Raw genomic sequence first — 18,383 nt, forward strand, 5'->3', positions numbered from 1 at the left:
AGTGGTGCTTCAGGTTAAGAACAGTTTCAGGTTAAGAAGGGACCTCCAGAACGAAGTAAGTACTTAACCCGAGGTACCACTGTACAATGGTACTTCGGGTTACATACGCTTCAGGTTACAGACTCTGCTAACCCAGAAATAGTGCTTCAGGTTAAGAACTTTGCTTCAGAAGTACAGGTTAAGTACTTAACCTGAAGTACCACTCTACTAAAGTAATGCCTACAGTTCTGAAGCAGGCAATTCTCAAGGGAAACTTTAAATGTACATCACCAGTCCAGAACATTCATATTTGCAGTAGTTACAGCAGAGTTACTAAAACCAGGGCACAGTCTCTTAATGCATGTCCAAGGCACATGATGCTGCAGTCATAGTGAAGCTAAGCAGTCTGAACAACTTAGCTGGGACCCCATGTAGGGTCACCTGGAGTTCTAACGTGGAAGGGTCATAAATTGGGAAATGTAACATGGGTACTAGCCTTTAAAATAAAGAAAATCCTTACAAACAATACCAAGAGTAAACTGCTTCAGAAAATCTAGTTTAAAAGCATCTGACCCCCTATCTACTCGGTATTTGATATAGATGGAGACGGTATGTTTAACCTCCAACAGGTATGGAAAACTGATTTGAACATAGAATTTGAAGATGATGTTTGGAAAGCTTACTGGAATAAACCTAATCATTACAGCATCTAAACAAATTCAAGAAGGTATGATAAAGGTTGTCTACAGATGATACACAACGTTCGAAACTCCCATTGTTTTAGCCACGCTTCATAACAGGGAATTTCATTAATGTGAGCAGTTTCTGAGCTCTGGGCGCAGTACTATGCCTAAGATTTCAGATTAAAACTGGCACTGCTGGAAGGAAAGGAGTACATTTTTCTGGCTCCCCACTTCCAGCCGCAGTTTTGTAGTCTTCAGATGAGGACTAGACCATGTGAAAAATTAACAAACATTTTAGCTGCAGTTCATTCATTTTCAGCTTTGTATTCCTTTTTTAAAAAGTGTGTTTAGTTACTCGGTTGCAGTGCCCATAACTTACATTTAAGGTGCCATTTAGCTTCTAGCTTTCATATCTCAGTTTCTAGCACTGATGGTACATTATGCCTGTACACATAATGTACCATCAGTACATTACTCCACCATTATGGTAGAGAGGTTGCTTAATCCCTGGCACAGATTTACATATGTGGTAGACTTGCTCAAAATTTAATTATGAATCCACAATTGGCACTCTTAAACCATTTTTGTTGAAAGCAAGACTCCAGGCCTGCTTGAAATGAAGTTACAGGGCAATATAAGCAATTTCTGTGAAACGAGAGTGAGTGTGGTGTGACCACCTTGTATATTTTTCCTGGTATTGAGAAATGTTCCCTATTGCAATTAGAAGCAACAACATCAATGGGTGTAGATGTGTAAAATCAACACTGTATGATATCCACAATCAGGACCAGAAAGAAAAATGTAGCTGACCTCCTTTAGTAAGCATAGTGACGATGGGAGCAGGGCAACATGACTGGGTTGATTTAATCTTGGCCATTCCCTGCCTAAAACAACAAAGAATTCAGGGATTCTCTACATGTGTTAAGGTAAAATATAAACCCACAAGGACTCTTGATAGTGAAGCTCCCTGTGGCGACTTATTCCCTCACCTAGGTGCAAACTAAAGCTGGGCATGATGGAAATGAAAACTGTACTTTTATTAAGTAGCACTCAAAGAGGGATAAAAAGCATGGAAGTGTAACAATTAAAGGCACAGTACTTATTTTCTGTCAAAAATGCTGTTTCAGGTTGAAAGAAGAACTTTACTTTTAATTACCCACAACAGAAGTGTTTCTATCAAAATTATCTCCTCCTAGAATGGGGCTTTCCACTTTTACTCTTCCTGTAAAAGCACCTCTATCCCCTTTTGGGGATCTTTTCCTCAGGAAAATTAAACAGGTTTATCCTGCCTACCAAATCTCTAAGCATACCTAGCTACTTCCGTAGCCAGGCCCTATCTGCCAGCAAAACTTCCAATTTTCTATTTGCCATCCACATTCTTCCCTGGTTGGCTGTTTCTCCTGCCTGTCTTAATTTGATTAATGGTCTCCAGGATGAGAGACCATCACAAGCATACGGTTGTTGCGGGTGTTGTTTGTTTGTGTGGCCATAACTCCCACTCCAAAGCAGCTATTTTGGGACAAGCGCTCCCACCTTCACAATATTCATAATACGCCCACTGTTCCAAACAGACTGACAACCCCTGAACTAGACATTCTTTAAATAGCAGATTATTCCCTCACAGCAGCTCTTTAGATAACCCTGTCTTCAAGCAAAAACTACATTAACTATAATTACAATGCTGAATATGGCGTAACATCCACACAAAAAGATAAAAAATACAGGTGCACAACATAATCCTTTCTAAAAAGAACACAGATCCTTACAAATTCTCACACTATGCGCCATAATCTTCCTAATACTGAGACAAGCTGAGCACATTTCAAGCATTTTCTGTCAGGAAACTGCAGCCCAGCCCCACTGCCTTCACAGCCTCCCCTTGCTTTCTGCCTCTCTACATGCAGAAATAAAGGCAGGAAACGAAAAGATTAAGTCATAACTAGCTGCTCTCACCATAAATTTGTGGCAGGAGGTAAATATGTACCGTCGGCTTCCTACATAGCTGTTTGATTACATTAGGTTTCCTTTGCCCCAGTCAGAAAAAGAAGGGAAAGACGGAACTTAGATGCAGCCAGTGTTTACAGCTTAAATTTATTATTTATTATTATTATAATTATTATAATTACTATCATTATTATACTTCATTCCACAGCACTGCAATGTGGATTTTTGCTGCTGTTTTGTATTGTTCCTTAATAATGGGAAAGAAAAACACACTGGTTGTTGCTTGTATATATGGAACTACTGTATTTCACATTTTAAAATGTTGATAACAAAATTCAGTAAGTCCCTGCTTGGCCCAAACATATATTAGAAAACTCAGCAAAAATGTTGCTAGAAATTTTATTATCCGGGTTACTTTACACCCACAAGGTAGGATGACTAGTTGCAAAAGGGACAAGAATACCTCCTACCTTTAACAATGGGAAAGACAAATGCATTTCAGCTGATTTAGCTTCACTCACCTCTGTATGACAAGCTGCATGCAGCTTTCAAAAATTTCCCACTTCCACACAACTGTAAGGGTACAGGAGGAGCCTTAGCTTGCCTTGGCTTATTGAGAGAGCCAGCGTAATCTGCTCAGCTGCAGAGCACAAAGGAATCAAGTGCTCTGAGATTAGAAGATATCTAGAGGGGTGGCCCATCCCATTTAGCTACCAAAGGCAAAACAGGAAATGCTGCCTTCTGCTCCCCCACTGCATCCCCCCACTTCTGACAGTCACACCCCAGTTCTTGCTGAGCTTGATGGGAGTCAGGGTGCCCCTCAGAGCATTGCTGCCCACTAGGCTTCTCTGCCCATGGGTAGGGAAGACGAACGGCAACACCGCACATCTCCCCCTTGGTGGTGGAGCGATGCCTTTGCACTTCTGCCATCTGAGGTGGGCACTTCATTCTGCCTCATGTGTGTGCCATCTCTACTAATCTGACACTCCACCCTCTGACTCTTAAAGCAGCATCCGTTCCCCAATTTGGATTGCCAGTAAATATATCATTCTTAAAAGATGCACTTTTAAACATTTGCCTCATAAAAAGTACCCCGATAGTACACATTGTAAATGATTCCAGACTCTCTTTTGAGGCATACCAAACACCCATCTTCTCTCTGCCGCAATCCCTTCTTAGCACACTTCTTTATGCTAATCAGCCGAACAATTAAGTGTTGCACTACTTTAGGTAAGGTCAAATGACTGCCACCTGGTGCATTGTCCGCCTAAGCTCTATTTTGTACAGCTCTACTAGGATTAGTAACAAGGAAAGGCTCCCCTCGCAAAACTTGTGTGGTTTATTACAGTGCAACCTCAAGAAAGCCACCTTCTTTCCCTCCCTCTGGACTGCAATATAAAATGTCATTAAGAACATTTACTACTAGAGTTGCTAGCTATAACCTGGAGATTTATAACTGCTGCTGAATCAAGGGACACAACAATCTCTCAATTATTTTTCCTCAGCTCTTCAACATGCCAGATTCATACATAGATTTAGAGGGATAGGAAGAATCTCCAAGTTGCAACACTATTAAGCACTTCAGAGGTTTTTATGGAGCTATAGCAGAAGAATTTACAACTTGCTTTCGAGTAACATGTCTGTAAGGAAGGTGCAACGCCATAACACATCCTGCCAGTGTTACGGTGACAGCCTTGTGGAAATACATATTTATTTATTTTTCAAAAAAAATAAAGGAATTATATAGCTGACAAGTAACAATAAAAGTTGTAGGAAGGGCCTTGAAAGCATGTTTTCATCCATGTTTGTAAAAACTCAGAATGAAGCAAGTTAAGTAGTCTTTGGTGCAATTTCAGGGCCCTTGTTAGGAATCGACCATTATACATACAGATGTATGCACTGTATTATAATCTTTCTAAGAATCTAGTGGTCTCGTGCACAGACCCCATCACTCTTCAGAGAGCAGAGTTGTAGTCTAGGAATGCAGCTATACATACCTGTCAATTCCGTGCTTTGGCAGAGACACAGCTGATTTTAAAAGTAGCCTTGTGCCAAGTCTATCAGGCGCCACCACTCTTTTCATCTCCAATTTTCAATTTTAGATACCATTTTTTAACATGGCTGCACATGCACAGACTTTTTTAAAAAAGAAAATAAATGTAGGTAAACAAAGGTGGTTATACCCAATGGGGCTGAAGAGCAACAGAACTCATTCTCTGTTTTTCTAACTGGAAACCGTGGCAGGTGTGGCTACACTGCCCATGGCTTCCTAAAGAATGTATTTTCTTGCTCAATCTTATGTTGTAATTGTATTCCCTGGGAGTAAGTTTTATTGAACTCAAGGACTTACTTCTGAGTAGACAATGACATGCATAAGAACTCCACTATTAATATCTCTCTGCCAAGTCTGAAGTGGTTAAGATATTGCTGGATTTTTAAGTGCAAATTACATGGATGTATTAATGTTGATTAAACCACTGAGTTCTACATATAGGGCAAAGTAGGTCCACTGAAATTATTGGGCCTACTTAGTCATGTTCATTCATTTCAATGGGTCTATTCCAAATAACACTTAGGGCTCATCCACACTTAACTTTGCTCCATGTTTCTAGGCACAGGTCTGGCCTTTCCATGTCTGTGTCCAAGCACTTTTCTTTTCCCCGCCACTTCCCCCATGAAAGCAAACAGCAAGTCACAGAAAACCTGAATGGCTGTTTGCTCCAATTCAGTGGTGCAGATTGGGTTTCCTGGGGAAAGTGGCAGGGCAAAAAGAAAAAAAGCTCTTGGACAAGGACTGGGAAAGTGTGGGCCTGTGCCTGGGAAGCACAGGGCAAAAAGTAAGTGGGCGTGAGCCTTTAGCTGAATACTACCCAGCTGAATAGTACTGTAAATGAATTTTAAACCAGGACAACCTTGCATGCCTAATCTGAAACAGTAGATTAGGAAGTAGCAAATCAAGTATTGACCAAAGAGGAGGAAAAAAGTACAGCTGTTAGCTTTAAAATATTTTTTAAAAGAGCAGATAAAATGTGAAGCACACTGCACATTTTTAAGGCAATCTTCTATACTCAAGAGCTATTTTATAAAAGCAGAGTGGAAATTGAAACAAGTGGGAGATCCATATGGTAAGCAGAACACAAGAATCCAGAGGGAAGTGAGGAGGGAGTCATAGGCATTTGTGGTGGCAAATACTCCAGCTGCATCAGAAACATATGTTATGATTCTACACCATGACAGAAGGAGGAAACAATCTGTAGATGTTACAGGGCAATTTAAGTCTTAGTGATTATGCCGGATGTCCCATCTTATAATACATAGCATTTATTCTTAACTAAGGAAAGGCCCATTGAATACACACTGCTGGTTTTGGTTCTGTGTAGCTTCAGTCCTCCTTCTCCCAATACCATTTACCAGTTCCAGACTGCCTCCCTTCATGCAGTCTTTCCCAAGCAAACACCTGAGTTTCATGCAGGAACGTGGGAAACTTTGCATTGGTTCCCTTTGTCTCACCACAAAGTTAGATGTCATTTGAGATGGGATGGAAAATAGGCAACATTCCTTCAGTGCATTAATTTCTGCGTGTTGGTTACAGCAGCTATCTTGCTACCATTATGGTAGATTACTGTCATTCTCATTTTTACAGACCAGAAACTGAGGTTTAGGGTGCTTCTGGACTAAGCAAGGTGCATGATTTCTCAAAAGTAAGTGTGATTAACTATAAAGCGAGAGTGGGAGAATCTCAATTTCAGGTTATCTTATTTTTCAGTCTTTGCATTAAAAAAAAAATCCTCACGAAAATTTATTAGCATTTTAGTATGAGTTTCCCCTAATACACATTTTTCTATGCAATTTGCCCTGATATCACATTTTTGCAAAACAATTTCCCCTAATTTAATACAATTTTGTATATTATTTCCACTAATATATGCACACTTTACGGCAATTATAAGCATTTCTGTACATATTGCTTCGCCGGAGAACTGCATTGCAAAATTCAAAGAAGTGTGAATTTCAAAAGATGGCTGTGTTTCAGGGTATGAATTAGGTTAGCCTTGCCTTTGAATGGAAACAAATTGAATTTCTCCTCCATCAGGTACATGTTTTCTAAGTGGCAATTCCACTCACACTTATTTTGAAGTAAGCCCTGGAGAACCTATTCCAAGTAAATGTGTGGAGAATTGAGCCATAGGTTCCTCAGCATAGTAGCTGAAAACCTGGTAGTAAAATAGGCAATATCTTAAAGAAATAGTACCTGTCATGACAGCAGTTTGGGAGCTATTGCTAGAATGGTAGAAATGAACTAAAAGCAAGCAGCACAGTTGACCTGACTTGTACAGGCATATAAAACCATCAAACACCAGTTTTATATCTCTTTAACCATCAGAGTCTCTCCCAAAGTCTACTGGAAATTGTTAGCTGAGTGAAATGCGAAGTTTCCTAGGACAAGGGAATGAATATGAAACTAGCTTTAGTCTCTTGGGCAGATATGCTTTGGATGCCTAGCATGTGTCTCAATCAACATATTGGTTAAACGCAAAAAAACACTGAGATTACTAAGGAAATCACACCTCTGGAAGTCCCTTTGAAGAAAGCAACAACAACAACAAAAAGATGCCTCGCTAAACAAAATATCTGAACTTAAGGCTCTTTGGCTCAAAAATAATGCTATGTGTTGTAGACACTTAGGGTGGCCAGAGGTCAGGACTCCTACACCTTTAACTAATATACTGCCATTTCAGCAGGTGTAGCTTGCACGACCCACTGTTAAAGGTGCAGGGATCCTCTTCATCAGCTGCCTTCCCTAGACAGACTGGACATTTGCAGGGCTGCATGAGTCCCAAAGTATGTGACAAACCAAATTCTCCAGTGGACAGGCCAGCTGGTTTCACAGTGAGTACACATGCAGATGCAATAAAGGATAGGAGTGAAAAGGGTAAAACTGCCCAAAGACTCTTTACCTCTCCACAGGCACACTCTCTTTTCTCCCAACCAAAAACACTTCCTGTACTAAAGCTGTGCATGAAACATTTCAGGGAGGATTCTACTCTCCTCACCCATGTTGCTATAAAAAATGCATCTCCTGCTTCTTCTCCCTCCAAGGATTGGGATATATTAATGTCTACATGCTCGGATTTGTTGCCTTTCCATATAGTTCTGTCCTGACAGCTGGGTGTGTGTGTGTGTGTGTGTGTGTGTGTGTGTGTGTGTGTGTGTGCGCAAACTGAGAACATTTAAATTCCAACTGCACTATGTTAAGCCCAGTTGTTGTGTACAGACATGTAATGTCTGCAACTGCAAGCATCTCACTGCCATTTTTCATTATTGTAGAGAAAACTCACAAAGCAGGAACAACCTAAGTTTTGCTAAATCTCCTTATTATAAAGGCATCCACCTAGAAAATATAATCCAACTCCTTAAAAAAATCAACAATTATTTTACCGTAAATGTCAGTTGCATGTTGTCTGAATATCTGATTTTAGAGAAGTAACCCTCAACACAGGATCTTTTACTTGGAGTTTGGAGCCTTACAGCAATTCTGTAATTAACCCAATATGACTACTTGCACTTACCTCCATGTGCCATTACCCAGTTCATCTTGGGAAAAGATTCTTTGTCAGGATATTGTGTGATCTCAGCTATATTTAAGAAAAGGGGAAGCTTCCTGAAGAAACTTGAAGTTCCCTGTGTTTAAAGAGCTAATTTCATTTCCAACAGTTCTTGTAAGGTACATATATTCAAAACAAGTCAATGCCAGGCAGATAACAGCACAGCAGGAGGACCAGTCTTTCTTGAACAAACTGAAATTTGCCACTGAGTATAGACTTGTTTTCAGCCTTGTAGTCAATGACTGTAAGCTCCATAAACTGCTTTAATAATAGCACCACTAAGCTCTTAAATAGCACTTTCTACCCAACCCAGGGCCTTAAAGCCCTTTACACACAATAATGGATTAAACCTCTCAATGCCAGTTGAAAGCATGCAGGGGGAAGGCATTGCAACCTGCATTTCAAAGAAATGGAAACCATGGGCAAGCTGAGCTCTAGCATCACACTAGGGTACCCAAGTAAAAATGAAGGCATCTTTAACTGTGTTGATAGCCTTTAGGTACATATATCTGTTCCTTTGTGCAAAAAGATGTTTCCGTTTGCTCTATAGGACTTAAGAGATCACATGGAACCAATTTGCGATGCCCATGGACACATTCTGGAGCAACGTCTGGAAGGCTGGCAGTGCATTTCTACCTATATCTGATCTCACTGGAACTAAGCCTAAGGTATGTCATGCTCATCTGATAGCTATATGCAGGTAACCAGGTCAGGAGACTGGGTCACAGCACTGAAATAGTATCTAAGACCAATTGCTCAAGGTCATCATCACCTTTTTTTGACCAAGGCAAGGCTCCCACCCTCACCTCCTTTCAAATAAGTCATCGTAACCAGTTTCCACATTAGAAAGCATACTAGGTTGTGACTACTGGCTACCCACCTACCAAGTGTCATTCTCCACTAGAATAGCTGCACTTACGATGCTGCCAAGTTTGACAGACAATTCACAAGGACAAGTTTCTCCACATAAACATGTATACAGTACAGGCTTGGTTCCAAGAGTTGTGCTTATAGGTGTAAATTGTGTATAGAATTACCCTTGCAGCTGTCCCACAGTAGGCCAGCTTGCCTTCTATAAGACAATCTCCCCACCCTAACCCTAAAACCACTGCAAGAGTTGCTACAAGTGCTTCTTTTGTCAGTAAAGACTTAACTATCAGACATGTGCCTTCCGTAGCTGGGGTGGGCCAGGGCAATACATCTCTACAGGCAAACAAAGAGGGCATGGAGCAAGCCAGTGAGGGAGGTGGCCCAGGTAGTCCCAAGAACCTGCCTTGGATTAAGGCATAGGTTCTGCCCCTAGATGCACATACTACATCCTTTTATCACTGGGCTCCCCATCCCCATCCTGCTGGGTTTAAGGGACTTCTCAACCCAAGTTCACCAGCAACAGCACACAATTTCTGGCTATGGACAGAGATTGAAAGCTCCCATATCAACCCACCCTAATTCATCTCTACTTCAGTTAATTTGTTATCTGTTTTGCCAAGAATACACCTGTCTAATTAAGAACTCCATTTATGTCAGTACAGTAAGTTTAAACTTCACAAGTTGTAAGTAACTAGCAAGGTTGGCCCCCAAAGAGTTTTGAATCTGTTTTATATCCTTCCTTCATTCTGTGGGCCCAGTGCATTCTTTTCACCAAAGGGTCACCATTCAAGTAAGGCAGGGCTTCTCAAAGGCTTTAAACAACAAAAGCGATGTCCAGATGTTTCAAGTAAAGCCATAGGTTAGATGTAGCAGGGCAGATTGTTCAGAAGCAACATTAACAGGGCCTCTTCTGTTCTTTAGAATTTTGGATTCTGGACGTGACAGACAACACATAAGATGAGCTTTGTTCTGATAAAGTGGGGGATACAGATACATAAGGATGATAAAAGAGTGCAAGGAATAGATTTGGAATGCTTGGGTTTTGCAATCTGAAGCTTTTCTAGACAGCTGCTGAACAGAGTTAAGTCCCTGATACTGATGAAATTTAACATTTTACAAAATAATCGTGACTGTGGTTTTCCGCACTCCACTGCAGAAAGATGGGTTACAAGTGCTAGTCTGAGTTTTTGGGATTGTGAAACCAATTTAAATGGGATTGTTTCACTTTATTCAATTAGGTTTTCACTACATTTCACTCCCAAATCAAAATTCTGTATCCCAGAAACCCAGTTTCCACAATCAGAACAAAGTTATGCTCATTGTTATGCATTGTTAGAAGATTTCATTTTTGAAATGAAATTTCATCTTCATTTTTGTTTATTTATTTAGCAACAGCAGTAATTTTGACTTTCATATATATTCCAGAATTATTTGCAAGGCAGGGTAGGTAGCAAGGAGGCAGAGATAATTGGAGACACACACAGGGAATACTAACAGACGAGGGGAAAGTTTGCAATGCCCTATTGCCCTACTGGCCAATAATGCCATAAGCTAATGCCAGAGGTGGGATTCAAGATGACCTTAACAGATTGGAGAACTGGGCCAAAACTAACAAAATGAATTTCAGTTGGGATAAATGTAAGGTTCTACACTTAGGCAGAAAGAAACAGCTGCATAAATATAAGATGGGGGCATCTGGCTTGCCAGCAGTACATGTGAAAAGGCTCTAGGGCTCTTTGTAGACCACATGCCTAAACAGTGTGATGCAGCAGCAAAAAAAGTTCACATGTGCTTTAACCCCTTTTTGACTTATTGCTGATTTTAATTTTCTTTTGATTTTTTTATTCTTGTTTTTAATTGTTTTTATTGCTAATTTTAATGTTACATTCTTTTTGTAAACTACTTAGAGGTTGTTTTTTAACAGTCAAGTGGTATATAAATCTTGCTAAATAAATAAACTGGACTCTGGACATACAGACACAGTGAGCAGAGTCTGGACACACACTAAGTCGCTTCCTGCTCTTCCTTGAAGTTTTGAAGGTGAAAGATTCTACAACTATCTCAGGCTGTTTTTCACACAACTAAACTGCTCTTATGACAAGTAAATGTTTAATATCCACTGTGAGCCTTTCGTCCCGCAGCTTAAGCCAATTTGCTTGTTGCCTTTTCCATAGCAGAAAGAGTAAACAAAAGCTTTCCCCTCTTCTTCCTAACACCCTTTTTCATGTTAGATAACTGTCAACATTTCCATTCAATCTTTTTGGTCGTAGCAAAAGCTCCACGCTTCCTGCAACTCCTCCCCACTTGCCCTCTAGACACGTCTTCTCCAACCCGGTGCCTACTCCAGATGTTGTTGAACTCCAGCTCCCATCAGCCCCTGCCAACATGGCCAATGGTCAGGGATGATGAGAGCTGTAGTTCAAAACACCTTGAGGGCATCAGGTTGGAGAAGACTGCTTGTCATTCCTCTGGGTCTCCACATATCTCCACATCTCCATATCAACATGCATATTTACTAGAGAACCACCTTGTCATGTCATATGACAATTTTGATTTTTAGATCAATGAACAGCACAATCCTATGCATGTTTTACCCAGCAAAGTCATTGAGTTTTACTCCCTACTAAGTGTGTTTAGGGTCGCAGCCAAATATTTATTCCCCCCCTCAAAGCCATTACCTAATCTATTGATTGTCCTAATTAATCATTAACTGCTCATACTTCATGGAGGTGACGAACTCCTGGGAAAGTATGAAAGAATCAATGAAAGTTACCATGAATCCCAGTGAAAAAGGCCTGCCCACCTACCAACTGCACTATAGTTGAGAGAAAGATATTTGCAGAAGAAATTTTTGTATCTTGACAGTAGAAAAAGAAGATACACAAAATAGCAAGACCCATGGACTCTCATTACCTTGCAATATAAGTGCCAGACAAACCCGTTTAAATGAGCTAAAGAAGGTCATGCATTCCTAATTTTGATCACTTAGGTCAACAGGTTAGAATAAGAACCGAGGCAGGTATGCATGCTGACATCATTATGGTAGGGATGTTCATGCAATTCATTTATCAAAGTGGCTTTGAAGAGACCATATGTATCACTGTGTCACAGTGGGAAATTGGTTTCTTGTCCATTACCGCAAGCCCCCCCCCCCCCACTTCTACACTGCATGGCTGTTTTCCTTTACTAATGTTTCCTGCTTAAACTGATGTAGTACAAATTGCTATAAAGTTACCCTGAGAGGCCAATTTGCAGTAAAAATCATCTTATTGTTTACCAATATGATGTAAGAACACCAGTAAGAGGTACACATACGTATTTATATAAAGGCATTTCTGTAGATATATTTATATAAATATAGTGCTATCAATAAGCATAGATGTGCATGATAAACCATGCAGAGGGAGAAATTCTAAGCAAGGTGGTGATCACACTCACCTCTTGGGGTTTGCACTTTCTATAACGCCTTCTACAAGCACTGTAACCATGCTCGATAGATCTTTTCTAAAAGCATATGATGGCCAAGGAGGTGTTGCTCAGTACTGATTATATTAGCCACAGTTACCTCAATAATTTGCCAAACAGTACCCGGCTGCCTTGCCAAAATCACAGCTAAATGGCGACAAAGCCAAGGGAACAATCCCCATTGGCCTTAGATTGCCTTTAGATCAGAGCCTTGGCAAGGATTGCTAAGTATGTGTGTTGTGAGATTCTACCGTTAGGCACTAGCCATAATAATACTTTCCACATCTGTGGAAATTAGACACTTTTTGGAAAGTGTTTCCCTTCCACTGAATATGTTTTGACCAAAAGCTCTGCAAACTCTCACCATTTCAATTTCAAACTACGAAGCCATTTTACCCAAGAGCTCTGTTAGGGAGGGGAATAATACTCAAATAGGACTTAGTCACTCTTGATACAGAAATGAAGCAGATAATCCTTAAAGGTGGTTTCCTGTTGCAACCCAGGGAGGGGGGGGTGTTGTCTAAAGGCAGGTAATCCTTACTGTTAAAAGTTTGAATTAAACATTTTTGCAGTACTGTATAAGCGTACAATTAAAGGGATTGTTTTCCTTGACTTTTCTTATGATACACTACACCAGCCCCCAACAAATTGAGCAACACATTCAAAAGGGGTCAAGAACCAGAGAGGATGCCAGCAGAACTCTGCACGATATACTTAAGATAGAACATGTCATTCACCAGACAAAACGGCGTTTATTTCAACAGATCAAATGAGACAAGCCAAGAAACCCTTCAAATATCTCCAGGAGAAACACATCTGTTATCCCACATGCATAAAGAATCTACTTGCATATTGTTCACGTTACATCTTCCTCTGAACTTGACGCAGGTCATTTTGAAACTATGCACTAAATAAAATACAAGTTTCCGAGATACAGACAAGGGCGTAATTTTGACCACATGTTTGCCAGGAATGCCAAGTCCTTAAAAAGGTGTTGCTGTTGTGTGTGTTTTTTTTTAATGTTAACTAAACAGAAATTGCTCTCTAGCTTTTTAAAAGAATTTCATAAGTTAAAGTGCTATTCACCCATAATAAAAATAGACAGCTTCAAATACAAACTGTAGCTGTTTATCTCAATTTTATAAAGCCATTGTGTCAATACTGAGTAGAAAATATAAAATTTGAGGCAGATTTACCACTCCTAACTCCTAGTGAGGCAGGCTGCGTTCCTATTAATATGCCTCTTTAGGGTAACCTCTCCCCCTCCCTTAATGCTGTTTTTCACCAGCAATTGATATTTAGTGGCATATACTGCCTCAGGACATGGAGCAATGGGAGGAATCACAGAACGATGGTGGAGCACATGCTTTACATCCACAAGGTCCTGGGTTCAGTTTCCAGTTGAAATGAGATCATACAGCAAGGCTGGAAAAGCCCCTTGTCTGATGGCCCTGCAGAGTTACTGCCCTACAGAGCATCTAATACTAGGGTAGATGTAGCAGGGACCCGATCAATAAAAAGCAACATTTTATGCTCAGGTTTCAGGTATTATGTTTTCTAGTACTGTATTGTTTCTTTTAGAGATGATATGAGTCTTTAATTCAGACTCACATCAGGGCCTATGGAAGTAAAATTTTCCTTAATACCTGGTGGTTGTAAGGCCTGGTCCAAACAGGCAGCTTGCCTCTGTGGGTTGCTGATTGGTACATAACCACATTACAGATAACTTCATATGGCAAGCTGTTTGTGTCTGCAACAATCTTAACCACACTAACCAAACCCTTGGTTACGGTGGCATACCTGAGCAGTGTCAGAAGCCGCTTCGCATAAACAGCTTAGCCCACAAAGCTGACCTCATACAGGTGTAATAGAAGCAGCTACACATCTGCCTGCCTGGCTGCAGGTATAATTTAGGCTTCAGGAAGTTAATAAAGAAGGAACTATCAGTCTTGGTTGAGGGGTGGATTTTGTGTTTCCTCAAATGAAATGAAAATGTTGCATTTCTCCATTGGGAACCATAGAGGCCTGTCTCAGAAGCCTTTTGAAATCAGGGCTCAAAATGTAACAACATAGCTAAAAGAACCCTGTAAAAAAAGGTACACATCCTACTAAATCTTGCTGTTATTTGGTACTATGGCTGACATCCCATAATCTCCAAAGGAGAAAAGTGCTAATGATTTTGAATACTGGGAAAAAATACATCAAGTTCTTGGAACTATGAAATACATTCACAGATCTTTCTACTTCTTGGAACCCTAACCTCTCCAGCACTATTAGTATCCTACAGTGTGCCTAAAATGACATCATCCTATGAGATGGAAAATGAATATTAATATTAGAGTTTTGAACTATACCAGTTCCTTTTACACGTACGTCCACATGCTAGAGGTTAAAGTCGTCAACAAACATACAATTGCTGAGCAACTAGAGTTGCACATAAAGCCTTCATTTTGAAAACAGACAGGTCAGATTACAAAAGAAAAGGTTGCACACGTATTGCCAGGATTGTAATAAAACGCATTCAGGAAGCTTATACCATGATGTTGTGAAGTCATAAAATAATCAGATATGCCTGGAGTCTTGGAAAGAGCCCATGAATTGCTTTAGGATTGGCAGCATTCATGTGTTGGTGACTTATTTCTCTCCCTGTACATGGAGCGGGGCTTCTTTAATGAAGGGCAAATAAAACAGAAAATAAAAGTAAGAGAGGAAGAGTAGAGTTCTGGAGTTACAGTACTTTACTCACTGGCTCTAGTTTCTCTCTTTTCATCAAGAGTAGCATGCTGAAGTTCTGCCTGGCTTGTACCACTATGTTTTCCCACTTCTGCTGCCTTTCTGCTATGGGGACAGGAGACTCTGTAACTCAAATTGCTGCCTCCTTCAATACTTCAGAGGGAAGTCTTTCTCCCTGCCCAATCAGAGAAAGCATGGGTGTGTCATTTGAAGCAGGAAGCACACATACATACATACACTTTTCCTTCTGGGGCTGGCTAACCAAGCTTCCTTTGAGGGTGGACATGCAATGAGTCCTCTATTTGAAGGGCTGGTCAATCTGAGATAGGGCAGGGATATTGAAGTTGCTGATCGACAGGTGGCTCTGGATAGCAGACTGAGCAAGGATACTGCTCACCTATTCACAGTATTTCCCATTATGGTGAGATGTATTTCTATAGTTGTCATTGCTAAATTTGCATCTATGCATGTAAATTAACATAAGCAAATTTTATGCATTTGCATTTTTTATGTATTGGGTGTTTTTTGGTTTGTAGAACACAAGTGGCCACCCAACTGCCCTCTTCACATCTTCCTAGAGTTGTTTTTTACTAGCTCCCTATCCTCCCACCCAGCAATTATCAAGAGCGCAAGAGACTGGCCAAGTCAGTGCAAGTCAGCATTATTCTGTTGGTGGCAGATGGGTATAGCTGATAGAGCAGTTTCTTCTCCCTGCCTTAGCTAGCATAGAGCTGGGCAACCTGCCAACAGCATGGGACCCAGTGGAAAATTATTTGCTTAAAATCTTCAAAACTGATTTTTCTCCTCCAATATTTTAAGGACTGCGTGGTACTATAATCCCAGCCACAAGAAAGCCAATAGGAGCACCTGTAATTGCTTGAGAAATACAGCTGGTTGCCAACATTGTAGATTACTTTTCCAGCAAAGGGTGTCTGGCAAATCACTCCCTCCATCAAATCATACTGAAGGCGGCGGCGGCGGCTGCTACTGCAGCAGCAGCAGCAGCAGCAGGAGGAGGAGGAAGACCGTAACCACCATAATCTGAGATAGGCACCTACAGTAGGCTATGCTGCTGAGAAATTAACGTACATGCACCTTCCTTAAATCTGATTTGTACTTTATGTGTACTTTAACAGACAGCATGAAACTCTATTCTGGAAAAGCTGTGGTTGTATTTCTATTACCTTATAGCCTTATTTTTTAAAAAAACAAACCCACAACTAGAGAGTCCTGATCTGGACTGGGGAGGGGAGGGGAGTTAATCCTTACATACAAACACACAGAGAAAGCCATGCCATTTCCTCCATAAAATTTGTTCTCCTGAAATGGCAATTTGCCCCCAAATGGAAACTACTATTTTCACCCAAACAGTTTTCCTGTGGCTTAAGGTAGAATTTTCCATGGGGAAATTGGCAAATCCATATCTTAACTGCTTCATATGTAAACAAGGAATGTCTTCAGCGAAGTGACAGAAAATCAGAGAAGTTTCAGAATACAGTACTCATAAGCTTTAATGAATCTGATCTACTTTCTGAGGCAAAGCAAGGCGCGTTACCAGTATATATAGTGGAATAAGTATATGTACTTGAGTTTGAGTTTCTTTTGCATATTCATTTAGGCACTTTCCTTATAGTAGGTTTGTTTTTTGCATTATTATTAAATGAGCCTTCAGGTTTTCACAGAATCATAGAATTGTAGCGTTGGAAGGGACCCTGAAAGTGGTCCCCCTGGAAGGGACCCTACAACTGTCCCTGGGTGGCCTCAAACCACCTACCTTCTGGTTAACAACTAGACACATTGACCCACGGTTTTTATAGCACTTGTCTCTTTAATGCTATGTAAACTCTGGTTTCCTTAAATAAATAAATAAAATAGGACTGGTAAACAAACTAGGCCTGTTATTCCTGCATAACACCCCAATCCTATCCATGTCAATTCAGTTCCACTGAATTCAGTGGGTTTACTCCCTTGGTAAGTGTGCTAGGCTGCAGTCCAAACCTTTATTTGCATTACCTTTCTTCATGTGAAAATCACTTTAGAGGCCATTTTGATAAATTACAAAAATGGGCGATGGGTTGGCACAGAAAAGGGACACTTGCTTTCATTATGTGTGTATGTCTAGTAAATACAAAAAGACAGCTGAAATAGGGACAGAAAATAACACCGATAACACCAAATGTGTGAGATTCTTAGGGGTTGAAACTAGTATGAGTGTCATTATACTAAATTTGAGATCTGTGTGTGATCCCTAAGTTTTTTTCAGTTCTGACTGAAATGCCAATCTTATACACACTTACCTGGGAATATGTCTTAATTTTGTAACAAGAACAAGAGAAAATCAACTCTATGTTTCACTGAATGTTGATTTCTGTATTGTAATAAAATGGCCTCATGAAGTACCACTTGCCTGGAAACTCTGGAATAGACCGGTTCTTTAACAGATGGCTGAATCATATTCTTTAACTCCCTTGACAGGTAGTAATCTTACTTGACCCTTAATGTGCACTCAGAATCCTCTTTAATTTTAATTATCATCTATCTTGACCCTATGACTATAGTATTTCTTAGACATAAGTATAATAGTGGATTGTCACCATATCACAACAGGATGGGTAAAATTGGCATAAACTGGATTTTCCCAAGGCAAAAACCACTGAGTTCTACATTCTTTTTGTACTGTTGTTGTTGTTTTTTTTTTAAAAAAAAGGATAGTAAGATTAATCCAAATTTTGTATGGGATTTGTGGCAGCACACACAAATAACACCATTTGGGTCTCATATAAGCCAAGCTCACATATGAAATAAATAACAAGGGTCATAAGCGTTCATATGTACAATTATTACAAAGTTTTTACAAAAAAGCATTGGTATATCAACAATGATTCTACTTCCTGTCAAGAAGTTGATGGAACCAAAAAAAACATAGTTGGGAAGGGGCCATAGCTCATACTTAGCAGATTCAATTCTTGGCATTTGGTAACTGTAGGAAAGATCTCTGCCCAAAACCTACTGAGTCATCAAGGAAGCAACACTTTATTTGAAACCTATGCCTAATTTTTGTTCTCCAATGATTTCTGTTTTGTTCTAATATTTTTTCTCTGCC

General features: G+C 40.1%; 1 protein-coding gene across 3 annotated transcripts in view; it reads right to left on the minus strand.

Annotated features, from left to right (window-relative positions):
- The window catches only part of MYLK (myosin light chain kinase), a 180,148-nt gene that overhangs the window by 139,164 nt on the left and 22,601 nt on the right, over positions 1 to 18,383 (minus strand). The window contains exon 1 of one of the 3 annotated variants that reach the window (XM_053404099.1): positions 3,128 to 3,217. The exons of the other annotated variants lie outside the window; for them this stretch is intronic. The gene's annotated coding sequence lies outside the window, so the exon portion shown is untranslated. Of the gene's footprint in view, positions 1 to 3,127; positions 3,218 to 18,383 lie in introns of those variants that run through there. 3 annotated transcript variants of the gene reach the window in all.

The sequence above is a fragment of the Podarcis raffonei genome, chromosome 1 (genome assembly GCF_027172205.1).
Source record: "Podarcis raffonei isolate rPodRaf1 chromosome 1, rPodRaf1.pri, whole genome shotgun sequence".
Taxonomy (NCBI): domain Eukaryota; kingdom Metazoa; phylum Chordata; class Lepidosauria; order Squamata; family Lacertidae; genus Podarcis; species Podarcis raffonei.